General features: G+C 44.4%; 1 protein-coding gene across 1 annotated transcript in view; it reads left to right on the forward strand.

The window, feature by feature from the left end:
• Nucleotides 1-16,764, forward strand: part of KAZN (kazrin, periplakin interacting protein) — a gene marked incomplete at its 3' end in the record, with an annotated part of 188,137 nt that overhangs the window by 30,624 nt on the left and 140,749 nt on the right. The gene's annotated exons all lie outside the window — the stretch shown is intronic.

The following is a 16,764-nucleotide window of genomic DNA, read 5'->3' on the forward strand; positions in this document are numbered from 1 at the left end:
AATTATTTGCAAGTGGCAGGGAGATGGAGGAGCCGGTTCCTGATCCATCGCTCCAAAGGCCAAAGCATCCCCTGCAGAAGGAGAAGCCAACAGGCTCTGACCTCGGGAGCAGCTTCAATCTACTGCGGCTCACACATAAATACCTCCACAAGCACCAAGTGCTGCGTGAATGATTTAAAGGAGAAACGCACACCTTTGAGCTGCTTTCCTTTGTGCTGGGGGCAGCTTACGTACTTAAACGTGGGAGTGATTTAGTCCAATGCACTCCAGAATGATGAAAATTATTGTGTTTGTGATTTAAGGGAAAAGCAGCGTGGACAGTTTTAACAATTTTAACATTTGCTCTGGATATATTAATGACCTCTAAGTGTCATACACATTGTGATGTCCTTTTGCTAGTGAATCAGCTGTGCAGGCAGGTCTCAACCCGTGTGCTGTTTTGAGTCCCAAATTCTACTGGAGCCAGGGACCACCTGCTAAACCCCTCCTCAGCACCCTCTTCCTCTGCCCAATTTCCAGTAGAAACCTTCCCCTCGTGTTTGGAAAACATCATCATGCTCCTCTGTGCGTGCCTCTCACACCACCTTCCACTCGTGGATCTCTAGTGTGAACGGGTCCTCTCCGCTTCTCTTCACTCAGGGTGCAAAATCGTGTCCTGCTTCAGTTGCCACCCCGAGCTGGTGCTCAGTTCCACCTGCACTCATTCATTTATTGTTGCAAGACTTAATGATCAAAGCATAATGTCACAAAAAGGCATCTCCCCTCGTTCTTGAATAAATAATTCATATGTGTCTGCATCGCTCATTGTCGCATAGAGCATCCTGCGTTTGGGACTTGGCAGATGAAGAGGTCATTCCTCGGCCTATCCAAATGTTAATTCAGAGCTGAATTTTGCTCTCTTGTTTTTTTTCCCCCCTTTTTTCCTCAGGTTGTCAGCCCCTTATTGAAACTGAAAATGCCTCAAATTCTTCTTAATTTCTTATGCATAAAAATGCATTAATGATAAGGCAATTTTATGCTACTTGAGCTTGCTTGACCTTGAGAGGTGTAGGAGTTTGAGTTTTATTTCCCTTAAATTATAATATAATATTCCACTTCTTGGAAAGCTTCTATACATTCTGGAAAATCACAACCCACTGCTTGACTAATATTCAGTCTCTAGGTTTATACCAGTTTAACCAGGAGAACAATTTCACCTATTGTGTTTTCCTATCTTAATACCACTCGGGAGTGGCATAATTAATTAAGCCATATGAGAACGGATGTATCTACAAAGAAACCAATTTACTGAAAATACCAGAAATTGGTTATACTGAGTATCAAAGGAACCTGATTTTGCCTAAGCACATTGTAGTGCTTTTTATTAATTCATCACTACTGCTGTGTTTTTTTCCCCCCACCCCTCATTTGAGGCAACTTCAGAAGATGTGGTTGGAAGCAGAATGAAGCCACATTCTCCAATTTCCAGCCAAAACTGCGCTCCTCTTCTTTTTCATCTCATGCTTCTTTTACCTCATCAAATAAAAGAATGTCAGACGCTTGTGTTGCAGAGAAAACAACGTGTGGGAGTCACCAAAGGAAAATAGGCTGGAGGCTTTCCCAGGAAAGGAGAAATCTCGTTGTTCGCTCCTTATCAACAGAAAGCAACGGCCACGTTACACGGGGCTGGCTTAACCGAATAATTAATTCCTCCGTTTGAAACCCTATGTCATCTCCGCTTGTGATGAGGGCAGCGCAGGGATGAAAGGGTTTGTCTCTCAAGCTGCTTCTCTGTTTTGGTTCTTTGGGTTATTGTGACAAAATCCTCCTCCTGCATCTGCTCAGGGCTGCTCTAAAGCTCTTCCAAGCCTTGCTTGCCATCGGTGGCACTCAGACGCGGGTTTTGGTGCTTCTATGCTTCTTGCAAAGCCCAAAAAAGCTCCTCATCCATGGATGTCAAACACATGGACCCATCAGGTGAATGTCAAACCCATGGGTCTGAACTCAGGTGCGTGGACAGGACGATGCTTTTCCAGTTTGTTTCCCGTTCCAGTGAGGAAGGGTTACCTGGTTACCTTGGCTGGGGAACCGAGCGGGCAGGGAGTGGATGCTCATGTGCTTTTGTAGTTGTGTTTTGTTGAGGAATGGCCAAAAATAGGGTTTGCCAACGGGCAGGGAGATTTCAGTGCAGAGAAGTGCTTTGTCTTGTGCAATATTCCACATCTATGGATGGGCAAACCCATGTGTGTGGAAGCAAGAAGCAGTATGGTCTATACTGCATGTTGTGTAAAAGCTTTATTGTTCTTTTTAATATATGGTTTCACTTGAATGTCCTCTTTTTCTTATGATAACTCAGACTCTGCAAATAACTGGCATAAGGAGCATCTGCATTTATGTTTTGTATTCTTCCCTTTTGTTTCCAAGCTGTTGGGTACCTTACTGATGTATAGGACAGGCCATGCCCCCAGGAGCTCAGGCACTCAGCATGAGGGTTTGTTTTTATTCTAACCAGCATTACTCTTACAAACGCCCCAGTTCCAACCTGCCTGCACCTTTCTCCCCCCCAAATCAAAAAGAATCACATAATGGTTTACGGTACATCCCCTAGCTGTGTCCAGATTCCACTGTCCATTACATGTGGTGCACACACAGACTTTACAAAATGGGGATTGCTGTTCTTTGCTTTTCCTACTTTTCCCCTCACCGTTTTAAGACCTCGTATGAGGTCAGTGAGAGCTGTGAACTCCTCAAATTACGTTCTGAATAACTTCACATTTGCCCTTGTATTCATTTGAGCTAATCAGTCTCTTTCCTGTTATTGCTGGCTGAGTCACTGGCTGCTGCCACACTTCACTCCTGGAGTTTGCACAGCGCCGGTGATTATGACCCAGTTTGGGTAATTTGTCCTTATAATGACTCATTTATCACCATCCAGAACCCACTTCAGCAAAACACTCCAATGTGCTTTAAAATGCTGTACTTATGAAGAATTAAAATAAGCACTTGCTTAAATGGTCTGGAGGTGGGGAGAGTTGTGTGCTAATCATACTTTTCCCTCTCCTGATGTTACTGACAAATGTTCCCATCTTAGTGTTTTGCAAAAAGTAACAATTGGAGATAGATAAATTCGATAAGCAGAATCAAATAACAGCAGCATGTCATTCCTGATTAGATTTGACATCGTGCTAACATCTATCTTCTGGAAACCGCGTTGCATTGACGCAAGTATTTTCTGCTGGAATCTGGCGCTAAATTATAAAACTGTCCAAGCCATGCAAAAAGATTTATTTCCATCTAAAGATCATTGATTTGCTAGAGAACAACAGAGGCAGCCATGCTATTTGGTGGATACCTTCAAAACACTCTTTATTTAATGGTTCCTTTTGCAACCAAATGTGGAAGTAAATGAAGTAAAATTGCTACAATCTGAATGCTGCTACACATGGGAAATAGTGCTGCAGCCAGTACAACTGTATTTATATGTATATACAGATGCACACACACATGCATATATAGGGGTGTGTGTGTGTATATATATATATGTCTATATGTAAGCCTTTACCAGCTGAGTTTGACAGTGAAAAATTCTCCCTGGGTCCAAGCACAATTCTTATATTAATACTAAAAATCTCCTATACATTTTTATTTAAACCAGATTGGAAATTAAGTCTTGACTAAATAGGTTGTGGAAAGTTTTAATGTGTTAACAAGTTACCTCTGCATCCCAGATAAATCTGCAGAAAACAAAGTAGTAGATTGCACAGGAAGTTAAGGAAATCATAGAAAGAATAACAGTGTCTGGGGTGGGTTAGAAGGGGGTGGTCAGTAGGTCAGAGAGGTTCTCCTGCCCCTCTGCTCTGCCCTGGGGAGACCACACCTGGAATCTTGTGTCCAGCTGTGGCCCCTCAGTTCCAGCAGGACAGGGAACTGCTGGAGAGAGTCCAGCGCAGCCACCAAGATGCTGCAGGGAGTGGAGCATCTCCCGTGTGAGGAAAGGCTGAGGGAGCTGGGGCTCTGGAGCTGGACAAGAGGACACTGAGGGGTGACCTCATTAATGTTTACAGATATCTAAAGGGTGAGTGTCAGGAGGATGGAGCCAGACTCTTCTCGGTGACAACCAGTGATAGGACAAGGGGCAATGGGTACAAACTGGAACACAAAAGGTTCCACTTAAATTTGAGAAGAAACTTCTTCCTGGTGAGGGTGGCAGAGCCTGGCCCAGGCTGCCCAGGGGGTTGTGGAGTCTCCTTCTCTGCAGACATTCCAACCCGCCTGGACACCTTCCTGTGTAACCTCATCTGGGTGTTCCTGCTCCATGGGGGGATTGCACTGGATGAGCTTTCCAGGTCCCTTCCAACCCCTGAAATTCTGGGATTCTGTAATCCTTTTTAAAATTTGCATTTGTGAGTATTTTCCCATTAAAAGTGCAGCACAGTGTGAGCTGTGGTACAGTGTAGAGTTTTAGGACAAGACTTTTACACCTTATTAACACTGAAGTAAGGGAAAAATACTTTAAAGAACATTAGGGAAAAAAACGTCATTAAAAACATATTTGTCGGCTTCCAGAGATGCTAATGAACAGAAACATAATGACATATTAACAGCTTGAGATCCTCTCCTTTTCCAGGGAAAACTTCAGCCTCGCGTAATTCTTTCATCTCTGTGTGGAAATCCCCACTAACGAAGGCTCTTTTAGGGGCAGGAGCTATTCGAAGGTTCAAGATGTGGCCAAAAAAACCTGTTATGTGTGTAGCTGCTCCTTTATTTCGTTTAACATATGAACAAAAGCCATTAGAAGGAGCAACAAGAGGAGACTGTGGAAAAAAAACAAAGAGAAAATTCAGGTCTTAGATGTAGATGTTATTTCTTAGTGGCGGTGGGAGCGCTGTGACACGTCATGAGGACCATGAATTGGGATGAGGTGTCTGATACTCTCCTTGCTGCAAACATTTCTAGTGCTGAGAAGCAATTCTGAGGGGAAGGAGGTTGGTTTGCTTTTCATTTGCCTGATCCGGTCTGAGTTTAATAGCAAAAGCATGAAAAACCTTGTGTTCTTTTAATTGAAACCCGTATCCTCCTTTGGCTCGGTGTGTGTTACCTGTTGGTGTTATTAAAGAGCTTATCATTTTGTCTCCCCATCCAAATCACAAAGGGGCTGGAAGGGTTTGATCCATGGCTGAAGAACCGATGAGGTGAAGCCAGCGGACCCGTGTGTCCCAATTGGCACCTCAATGTGCTTTGAACAGATGGTGCTGGAGATTATGCAAGGAAATTACTCCTTGACCATGGCTACTTCTGTGTTTTATTTCAGAGATTTCAATCCATCCTTTATTCTTGTCAGAATACCAATGGAAGTATTTTCAAGTGTCATTTTAAGCTATTTACTTCTAGAGGTATTAATACAGTAAAATGAATCAAAACCACAGTAGGCATACATTTATAAGGTGGTTTTGTTTGTCTCGGCATAAAAGCAGTATCGGCGTGTAACTCAGTCTACGATCTATATCCTATACAGGTTTCCCATTTGTACCAGAGGCAGAACAAGGGCTGACGACTGAAAATTGATGCAAATAGACAATCTAAATGAGCTGACCTTTCCAAGCAGGGCTACTTCCCAGCGCACTGATCCAGCCTGTAAATGTACTTATCTTGCCTTTTCCTCATGTTAACTTCACAACCTTGGATGAGAACTTACTGATCAGCAGCAAAAGGGCCCTTTTAATGAGAAATATGAAGAATACCTGTAGTCTGACTAAACCACAAAAATGCAATGTTTAAAATACTGCATATGGATGAACTGTGTATGTTTGTGCTGTGTGTGTAAACACCGTATTGCCAGCCCCACACATTCAGACACTGTGATGGGAACAGCATCCGTCTCCCACCTCTCGGAGAGTGTCTTAAAATCATCTTGGAAATGTGTTTAAAATACAGACTTTGCTTCTCACTGTGGTGCTTTCAGTCTGTGCTCAGCTGTGTTGGAGATGCAGCTTTCCAAACCCGAAGCGGAGCTGCTCAACCCATTGAATTTTTCCAAGAGATGGGCTTTGAGAAAATAAAGAGCTGCTTAGGGGTGAAATAAAGTCGCAGTTGCTGTCAGCTGCAATCAGAACAGAAATATTGTAAGTGGTGGGTAAAAGGGAAGAGGAGGAGCCTCCCGGCCACCTCGGCTGCTCTTGGGTCTGCTCTCCATCCAGTAAATCAGTAACGCCGCTGAAATGAGTCAACGGAGCCCCACAAATACAAAGCACTTTGCGAGGGGAAGATCAAATTGCTGCAATAACGTGAATCACTTCTTGCCCTCTGATTCTATGTGTTACTTCATTGTGTTTTACAAGCTGCTTTTCACTTGCCTTCTTGGCCAAAGCAATTGGCTTGCAGAATTACAAGGGCCATTTCCACAGCTGAGGTTTTGTAGATCCCCACCGTGGCAGCTCACCATAACCTAATTACGAACCAGCTGCACGTCCAGCACCTCTCAGATGTCCAAAGAATCCTCCCCAAAACGCAAGTAACTTCTAGTCTTTGCTTTTCAATGGCTACCTTTTCTTTTCCCCTTTATGGGGCTGCACCAAGCACACGTGATCAACAAGCATCTGAACATTTTCCTAGCTCAGGATTCACTCATGGAGGAATTTGGAGTTAACGGAGCCATATGTGATGCTGTTGCTAAGAAACCCTGGCCTGCCTCTCTAATATCCTTTTGCAGTTTGGCGAGTGCATCCCCCATGGAAATGTTCGTGTTGCAGCCTCTCTGCCTTGTCCAGAGCAGGGGCTGCTCCCTGCAGCGTGCTCAGCTCCGCAGTGACAAAATGACATGGGAAGCCTATATCCCCTATTTTCTATGCACCTTATCTCTTGCTTTCTGGAGCCACAAATCTCCTACCTGCCCTTTGCACGTGTTTGCAGCTGGTTATGTATTTATTGTCTGGGATTTACTGCGCTGCAGGTTTTCAGGGCAGCACGTTGCCGGTCTCGCGTGTCTCGTAGCTGGGAGGTCTCCTAACCCGATGAGGGACAGAAGGACAATTCAAATCGTAGCCCATCCATTTTACACCGGTAATATGCAGTTTTCTTGTTGCCATGGCAAACCTGGAAAGAAGAGCAGAGAGAGTCATTCCAGCGAGGGAGAAGAGATGCAGAGGGGAGACACCGTTCTGCATTACACTGCGTAGAGAAGGATAAAACCCACCACCAAAGATATTGAAGTTACTCTGGTGAGGGCAGAGGTGGCTTCTATGCAGCTGGAGAGGTTGTTTCTTGTTTGTGCAAGTCCAAGCATATAATATTTTACATTACTATTGAACTCTAGCAGATTTGATGCCGATCTCACTCGGACTTTATAAGAAATAGAGTAAATAGACCTCTTGCACTGAGCTGTCTTAGCTCATTCGCCATGTCTTCTAAGGATCCCCTAAATCTGACACCAAAATTAGTTTTTGGAAGTGTATTATCATTTCCCTCTCCTTCTGTCTTTTTGGTCATAATTAACAGGGACATTTTCTGTCAATCAAGTGTCAAAATGAAATGCTTTCCCTTCATCCATCAAAATGCTTGTGCCAAAGAGAATGGTTGTTCCCTTAGGCAGCCAGCGGGGGAGAAAACAGAGCGATGGGCTGGGTTATTAGCAGGGCCAATTAGCTGTTAATGTCAGTTTGTTGTTTAAGCACATTTGCGAGCCTGGGGAAGAGGAAAGGCTCTCAGAAACCTGTAAGTTGGTTTTGGTGCCAGTCAAAAGAGATTGAGCTGCTCCGCACCCAAAAAGCCAGAGCATAGGATGTGTCCATCAGCCCCAGGGGTTCTGCAGGATGGGCTGGCAGGCCAGCCAGTAAATGTGCTCCCAGGTGCCTCATTTTGGGGCATCTCCCACCTTTCCAGGGCTGGGCACCCAGAGTCGCTGCCCTGCTTGCCCTGCGCCTTCACAAGTGTTTTAGCTCCATCCCCAAAAGCAAGTTAGATGCCAAAATGTCACTGTTACTCCACGACTCAGGAGCCAAAGAACCGTGGGTGTGTTTGGGAATGAAACGAGACTCTGAGTCACTTCAAGAGTTTTGCACGTTTTAATCAAACCCCTTTCTATTTCTGTAATATTCTGCTGTTTGAGTTATTTCTCTTACTTACAGCAAAAGTTAAGTTTGAAGTTGTGGATACAGACATAGTCGATCACAGGATCATATTCTTTACAAAGAATGTTCTCTTGCTGCATTTTATAGTCATAGTTACACAAAAATAACAAGTTTAAATACTGGTCTGAAAAATCTACTTTATTTTAGGAGTTTATTCAGTTCTGTGCCCATAAAAAGAAATTACACGCTGAAGAAGTGTCTTGAATGTGAAGCTTTTGCTTCAAAGATATTATCGTGTCAGGGTTATTAAATGCCAAATATAGTTTCCTTTTAACTTTGATTGCCTGAATACATTTCTAGACACTTATTTTTATTCTACATAAACAGTGCTGGTGATACTGGATGTAACGGCTTAACAGGCACAAGTCAGAATTGGGCAGTAATTGACACAATGTCCAAATTACCTGAACTGCAAATAAGCCTAAATATCCGTGTCATGTCTTAGAGTTTTAAGCAGCAGAGTCGCTCAAGACGGCGGCTCGCAAGGAAATTTAGATTCTTGCTTTACCAATATCTTCCGTCCCTTTGTGCAGCTACGAACAGCAAATATAGACACGCCAGTTTCATGGCTTTATTGCAAGTCTCATAATCATTGACATTTTCCTTATGTGGCAAATCTGTTGGGTTTGGGTTTTGGTTTGATGTGTGGTAGTGGTGTGGGTTTTGTTTGTTGGTTTTTATTTCTGTTTAAGTTTCTAACCCTCGTGAAGAGAAGCGCAAACTCTCAAGAGCTGACGTGAACAAACCCAGTCTGTTGAATTTTACATCTTATTTTTTAAGCCGATTCCAGGATTTCTGGTGACCCTCTCTGATTATTGCATGCCCGGCAAATTGGCAAGAAAATATTAATTAGTCTGTCAACACTCACAACAACATGTAACTCGGCTTCGTGCTCCTCCAGGTGTTTGGTGGGAAACCAGTCAAGCTCAGTCATCTTCTAACAATCCCAGTTCATTCAAAGCCTAGAAAAGCCTGTGATTTAAATTCCCTTTAGGGAACGTTTTACTCCACCTTTGAGGAGATGGAGCATCCTGTTTGCTGTTTGTTAAACCAGAATAATTCCCAATTTGTGGCTGAATAGCAGGGAAAAGCCAAACAAGTCCCTCGGTGGTGGTGACATCTCGCCTTTGCGGTTTGGTGATGTTTCTGTGGGCTGCAGAACTTGGATTCATAGCTGGGAAGCTGAAGCGCTAAGGGTTTGGGTGACCCATCCAAGATCCCGGGGCCAATTTTGGGCACAGTAGGAACCAATCCTGTACCCATCCAAGGGCCATGTGCAAGCACAGATGGACATCGCTGCTCTCAACTCAGCTCAGCGCAGCTGGATATCTGGCCCATGATGTCTTTGTGTTGGCATACGGGATTTCTCTTGTTCCCTTCTTTTTTGTCTAGATAAAGTAGCTATTGTCTATGAAATACAATAGTTGCACAGTTAGCTGAAGAGGTGACAAATAAATGATTACCCAAGCGAAACAAGAAAGCAGCAGCTGTAAAGCTGGCTGCCACCATGCCTTGGCCATCTTAGGAAAGGGTTTTTATTTTGTTCTTGGCAAATGAAAATTTTCTCTTGCAGCGGTGAGATTTACTGCTTTGGCGTCATGCCTTTCGTATTTCTCAAAGCTCGACATTGTTCCTGGCAGTTTGTAGCTCTGTGAGGGATTAAACATCTCAACTATTTCTGTAAACAACAACCATCAAGCTGTCAAAGCTGAGAGTCCAGTTTGCTGGAGGCTCTTTTGGCCCAAAGCCCCATGGAAAGCAGCAGGACCCCAATGCCGGCTGCTTTTTCTGCACTGACTCGGTCTCCCTGTCGTAAGCACAAATATAGCACAGGCATTTCTTTTCTGTTTGTTTGTTGGGTTTTAGGGTGAGCGGTAACATTATAGACAAACTCCCATCCTTTTCCCACCATCTGCTAAAATATGTTCTTTTGGATGGAGGAGCAATGTCATGAGGAATTATAAAATATGTTTCCATGTTGCTGGATTCAAAACATATCCGTGTTTTTAAGGACAATGTAAAATCGACATTTTAGTTGGAAGGGTTAAAATATCCATCTTTGAAAGAAGATCCTACCGCATTAGAAAAGAAGGTGTCAATGCAAAGCTTTATTAAAGAGCTGCCAGGACTCCACAGAGCTCCACTTCGTGATGCCATTTTTCATTTTCAGAAAGGTCAGATTAGTAAGGAGAAGCTAACAAGCTGAAAAAATGACCAGCTTCATTTCTGAGCGTGTTTTCCTGCAGAACTACAGGGCTATTTATTGGTCTACTGGCTTTCTTCTGCATCTGGGAAGCTCTGAATGCAGCTCTTTGCCAGTTACACACAGAACATTTACAGCCCAAAGAGGCCAGCTCGTTAGTAATTACTGTAATGAGTTCTTCACTGTGTTTCTCTGAAAGGTGATCGAGCCCCTAATGTAGACAACAGATATTTTTTCTTCAGTTAATGGTGTAGTAAATGATTCCTTGGAGGGGGCTCAGTGAATTCCTCCTTTGGAACAAGTTAAAGACGACGAAGGAGAGAAAAAGCTGTGGGTCTTGGTATTAGGAGAAAAGATTCATGGAGCGCTTCAGATCTAGATCTTCCCAGTTTTCCTGTGGACAGGTATGAATGTAAGGTCGTGTTGTGTAAACAGCAATGGGCACAAGCAAATGGATGGGGCAGATGCTGCGAGGTGTATTTTCCAGCTGCGAATACTTGGGTAAAGGAAAAGATTTTGCCCAGATGGAGCTACCACCTTGTGATCCCTGTGGTCACGGGCTCTGCAGCTTTGCAGATCAGCTCCTCATCTTGTTGGGAAGCAGGAGGTGTCAAACCAACGCAATACTGGTACGAGAGACGGGAATGATTTTCGTGAGCTTGGCTTTTACAAGGGGAGATTTCTTCTACTGCTAAGTGAATAAATTAACTGATCACAGAATGGACTGTGTTGGAAAAGCCCTCAGAGATCATCCAGTCCAACCCTTGGTCCAACTCCAGCCCATTGACTAGATCATGGCACTCAGTGCCATGGCCAATCTCAGTTGAAAAACCTCCAGGGCCGGTGAGTCCAGCACCTCCCTGTGCAGCCATTCCAGTGCCTGACCACTCTCTCTGCACAGAATTGCTTTCTCATCTCCAGCCTCAATTTCCCCTGGCAGAGTTGAAGCCCATGGCCCCTGGTCCTATTGCTGATGCCTGGGAGAAGAGCCCAATCCCCACCTGGGTAGAACTGCCCTTCAGGTAGTTCTAGAGAGTGCTGAGCTCAGCTCTAAGCCTCCTCTTCTCCAGACTAAACAAGCCCAGCTCCCTCAGCCTCTCCCCACAGGGCTTGTGCTCAAGTCCCTTCCCCAGTCTTGTTGCTCTTCTCTGGACCCGCTCCAGCACTTCAATCTCTTTCCTTTCCTTCTTCAATACCTTTCCTTTCCTTTTTGATGTGTCCAAATGCAGTTAGCAAATGCAACAGTGGGAAAGGCTTCGTAATCAGAGTCATTTATCAGGCAGAAATGAACTGTTGCATGTCTTGCATGTTTATTTGGGCCTCGAAAAAAAGAAATTTAGCTAAGCAAATCTGTGTAACTGCTCTGTAAAAGGAGGTATCGACTGGGGCTTAGGATGTGGGAGATGCCGAAATCCTCTGCTGAAAGGAGCCGGGTGCTTCGGGCGTCCCGCGTGTTACAGAAACCTGCGCTGACTCTGGTGTGGTAAAGCAGATAAAATCAGGAGAGCTCCTAAAGGAAAAAAGACCTGAAGTGCTTTGAATATTTTTTTCCCTTTTTTTTTCTTCCCTCACTGCAAAAACAACACCCGTACATGTTATTCAAAAGCTGTTTGGTAATATTAAGCGATAATGAATTGCACAATTTGCCCACACACACGCCATTGCCTTTTCCTGGATAGTCAGAAACACTCATTAATTAGCGGGCGAGGTTTCCCTGGCAGCCCAGAGCTGGGGAGGCTTCTCAAAGCATCTCTGTGCACACTGAGCCTTCCGACTCCCCTGTCCACGCAGCGACCCTCCAGTGGTGCTGAGTGCTTACAGAGAACTTCACTTTCTATGTCTTTTCTCATCTTTTGCAGCAGAGTTGGCTGATGAGCCCAGGAATCCTTGTACCGCATCCCTTGATAAGATTATGATGCTGTCCATCCTCTTTCATTTAGTCACTCCTGCTAGCGAGAATTAATTTTAGACTCTGCTGGCTTTTGTCAGTAGATCTCAGGATATATTATCTACGGTTTATTATATTCTGTACTCATCTGGGCAGTAGCTGGAGTGAATAAAATAGGGTCTCCTGGAACAACTTGATTGCTTCAGCCTCTTCCTTGGAGTAGTCTGGTGCACAAGGATGCTTTTTCCCCTCATCTCTCACAGAAATCAATTCCCTTTTCCTTTTGCACGTCCTTCAGGCTCCGGTAATTCCCACCCTTATGCACCCTGCACAAAACCAACTTCGACCCGTTCTTGCTTCTGGGGGCGGCAATTGGTCCTCACCTGTAAAAAAAGAAACCCCCAGGGCTCATCATCTCTGATAGCAGCGCTGGAAAACACCGCTTGCAAAATCTATCATTTTCTCTCTTCTCGTAGGTGGTGTTAAAGCACTAATGGCAGATTGTTACGGTTTCTTTGCCTCTTGAAATTGTCCATCACAGGGAGGAAATGGTGCAATCGGAACAGGAGAAGCTGGGAAGCCAATGGGGCTTTGATAGCTGTAACTTTTACTTAGCTGGTTGTCTCGCTTGCAGCACTACTGATGTGTTACCAACCTGAAGCCAAGAGGACTCATATTGGAAGGGAAAACCGGTGTCTTTATTTTTTTGAGATCTAGAAGAACTAAATACACCTGTGCTTATATCTGAGATCCATAATCTTTTTAAATAAAACATCTATCTTATGTGTCAGGTTCAGCGCCGTGCTGCTCAGCAGAAACGTTAATGCTCAGCGTTGAGAGGGATGGAGGGTTGGCCTCATGATCCTGCTTGCTCAGGTTTTTCGTGGGCACGGAGCAGAAAGTTCTTCTTGGTTTAAATGAGGAATATCAAACATCTTCTGCCTGTGGAAGGGCTGTTTGGTAGTTGTGTTGCAGACTGACACGGGACATGTAGAAAACCAGTGTTTGGATTTTTAGGCTTCCTTTGGTTTTACTTTGTGTGCTGGCAGAGATTCAGAAACGCATGTTTTACTCTCACAACAAAGACTCAGGTGATTTTATTTTCAAATACAGTGTCTATTGTTTGCATGGAAAAAAGATCTGTTTTGCTATGCAGCGTTTAAACATAAAGCTAAGGCAGATGCTTATAGAAATCAGCACAAGTCAAATACTGATCTGCTTTTTCCACATTCTTACTTAAAAAATATGTCGTCTGATTTCTCTGGCATCTCTGTAAACCTACAGAATTACAAATGAGAGCAGCATTTGCCCCCCAGAGCTTAATGTGCCACATATTGCTCAAACAACATGAAGATTCCCAAAGGGTAGGAGAAGAAATATCAGAGAATATAGAGCTATTGCTTCAGATAAGGGTGTTAGAATAACTTAGGAAAGTATAATTTTGTTTGGTTTTAATTACATTAAAATCTAAAAGCCTGGGAGAGCTGCACTGCAAACCAGTTTCTGGTCACAGTTGGTGTAAATGTGGAATTGAAGCCGTCAGCTCAAGGAGAACTCTGGTATACGATAATATTAGTAAAAGCAGATGTGGGTTTATGGCTCAAGCCAAAATTTTGAGGTGTAATAAAAAAAACGATCTGTCCTCAATTCTTTCTGGGTCGGAATGGGATGGATCGATACTCCCGCATTAGTGATAGGACGATGGCTCTCGGGGCTGTTGTGTGTGATGGAGATGCTGGTTCAGCCTGGGAGTGATGAGACTATGAAACCTGCAGCCACACACCCGCTGCGGCTCCGGAGGAAAATCCTGCAGCTTCCTGGCGCTTCCGAGTGGCGCTCGGTGTGAGGATATGTGATTATAAAGTGATTGCTTCACGGTGACTGGGGGAAACCGAGCTGTGTGTATCCATAGGCAAACTGACTGTTGTTTCCACTGCACCTGTGTGCTGTGCTGCTCCCCAGACCCCGGTACCTCCACGTGCCCACCAGAAAGATATGCTGGATTTACCAGCGTGATGCTTGCCTGGCTTGTGATATTCAATAGAGCATGACGTACACAAGTCCCACCCATCAGTAGAACTATTATGTAGTCAAGACAGACATCAGCTTTTGCTTGCAAGCCATCACATTTTTGGCAAAACTGTTTTTGGAAAGTGATCTGGTGCTGGAGAAACCCTTGTGTGACTACGAATGGAGGAATGCTAAGCCCTGCTTTTTTTTTTCCTTTCAAGACATAAACCTAACTTCTCAAAGGAAGCAGAAGCTCTGTGTGGCTTTTAGTCCCTCACTTCCATTTTCATTAGAGGGGAAAAGAAATCACATGAGTGCCTTACTCTTTGCTGGAATAAATCCTGCTGCCTGACTTGCAGAGATCTGCAATAGAAATGCTGACAGAACCTAATTTATGATAGTGTGAACAAAACCATGGTAATGGGCCTTGGAAAAGAGAAAGTGCTTCAGCTTTTAGCTGGCCGAGTATGGGAAATGGACGCAGAGACTTTCCAGAGGACTTTTCAGTGAGCTGAAGACTAAAAAGGTTGTCCCTGGCATTCACGCAGACCACGTGCGTTGGTAAAATATGGGTAGGAGGAGATCAGGAATCGATGGGCCAGTTTACAGGCCCATGTTACAGCTTTGTGCGTTTCTTTGTGACAAGTGAACACCCCCAAATCCACCTCTGCCTCCCTGTGTCCATGGTTGGTGCTTCTGCAGGCAAATCGGGGTCTGATGCTGGGACGGGGCTCAGTCCCCATGGCTGGGTCTTCCTGGTCAAAAGGTGAGGGAGGGTTGATTTGTTTATGGTGCAGGTGACTTTTGCCTACGTGCTTATCAGCAAGTTTTGCTCGAGAGAGGAGCACTGGAATGTTTTGGCCGGGGGCAGCATTTCTGGAGGCTCCTTCATCTTATTCCGCTCAGCTGTAAATGGGGTATTGACAAACAGAACTAAACAAAACCAGAATTGGCGGTAGCAGCTGTCTAGTTTGGTTTGACCTCGGAGTGGCAAAGCAAGAAAGAAATATATTTGTAAATTGGGGGGAAGGTGTGGGAGGAAAATGCAGCTTATGAGCGGGTGGTCTGTAATCGCTCGGTGCAGAGGGTGAGCGGCATGGGGTACGGCCAACCCTCAAATCCCCTTCTGGCAAGGAGCAGCACAGTGCCTGGATTTCATGTAACCAATGCGATAAGCTGTGGCGTGCAGGGAGAAACCATGATGTTGGCAAAAGTTGCCTAGTGTGGCGATGGTTGTTTGTGACTTACAACTTAATCATGAGAGGAGCTGCTGGTCCATTGCATGACCAGCTCAGTGCGGTACCCACCCCAGTACCCGCTGTGTTCATTTGCTGTATCTTGAAGGTGCTGAGGACTCTGTTATTTTGGTATTGAGGGAGCACGCCTCTGTTTTGCTTGGTGGAGTGATTTGCAAAGCCGAAGTTCCTCTATTTGAGCAGCATCCCTGCTGCCCCCCTGCTTTTCCAGCGAGCGCAACGCATGTACGTGACCCACGGACACCCCGCGCCCCTTGCGTGCTGGTGAACGCTGGAACTGGTTCAATGGGTTATTCTAAAGCCCTTATCTTGAACATGATTTATGTTGTGATTTGAAATGGACCCATCCATCACGGTGAGCCTCAAATACCTTTTCTATAAGCAGTGAGGAACATGAATAGCTTGAACCTGGGAATCCTCCCAATCCCCCCAGACTCTTCCCAAGGCTTTGCAAGGCTCATGTTTTCTTTTAATAAAAAATAAACACTTTCTGTAAGGAGGATTCTGTTCTTTCACTCCTGCGTTTTGGAGACATATCTTTTGTTTGTTATGGACCTTTTGTCTGGGGAAGATCTTCTCCTTAATAAGTATGGTTTCTGGCTGATCTTTGCTACTTCACATTTTATGGTAAGATCTTCTTTGGACAGAACTAGGTTGAATATATTGCAGCTGCCTTGTGTACTTAAAATCACTTTGTCAGAGAGTCCTAAATAACACATTGTCTTATTCATAAACAGCCTGAGCAGCTCAGGATTTGCAGTCTGTAGGGCTGGGGCACAATGATGTGTTATTCGGAGCCACAAGCTTATCAAAGGGCTTCACTGCGCAAACCACGGGCAGAAAGAAATACGCCCAAGAATTATTTGAGCCTCATTTATTTAACGAGTCTGCGGTAAAAATGAAAACTCCAAACTTGCGATGGTTTAAAAGCAAATTGCATCGCGGAGTTTTGAAAGCTGTAGAAGTGCAAGGTTTTTAATTGGGCAGAAATAAATTTTGCCATTAGTTTGTGTATTACAGCCCGTGTGAATTGCAGTGTGTGAAATGACTGGGGGACTTGTGTGAGAATGGAGGTGGTGATTTCTGATGTGCCTGACTGGGAGCAGAATCCCACATATAGCACCTGGCTTTTGACCATGTGAAGGAGAATTTAAAAGATTAATAGTGCTTCCAATACCGATAATGGTGGAGAAACAAAATGAGCAATGTTTTAGTTGTTGGTCTTGCTCTCTCCTACCCTAGTGAATCAAAAGCCAATTTTTCCGGCTTCTGCCCTTCATGTTGGCTGGAGCTCTGGGTCCC

This window comes from Nesoenas mayeri, assembly GCF_963082525.1.
Source record: "Nesoenas mayeri genome assembly, chromosome: 24".
Taxonomy (NCBI): domain Eukaryota; kingdom Metazoa; phylum Chordata; class Aves; order Columbiformes; family Columbidae; genus Nesoenas; species Nesoenas mayeri.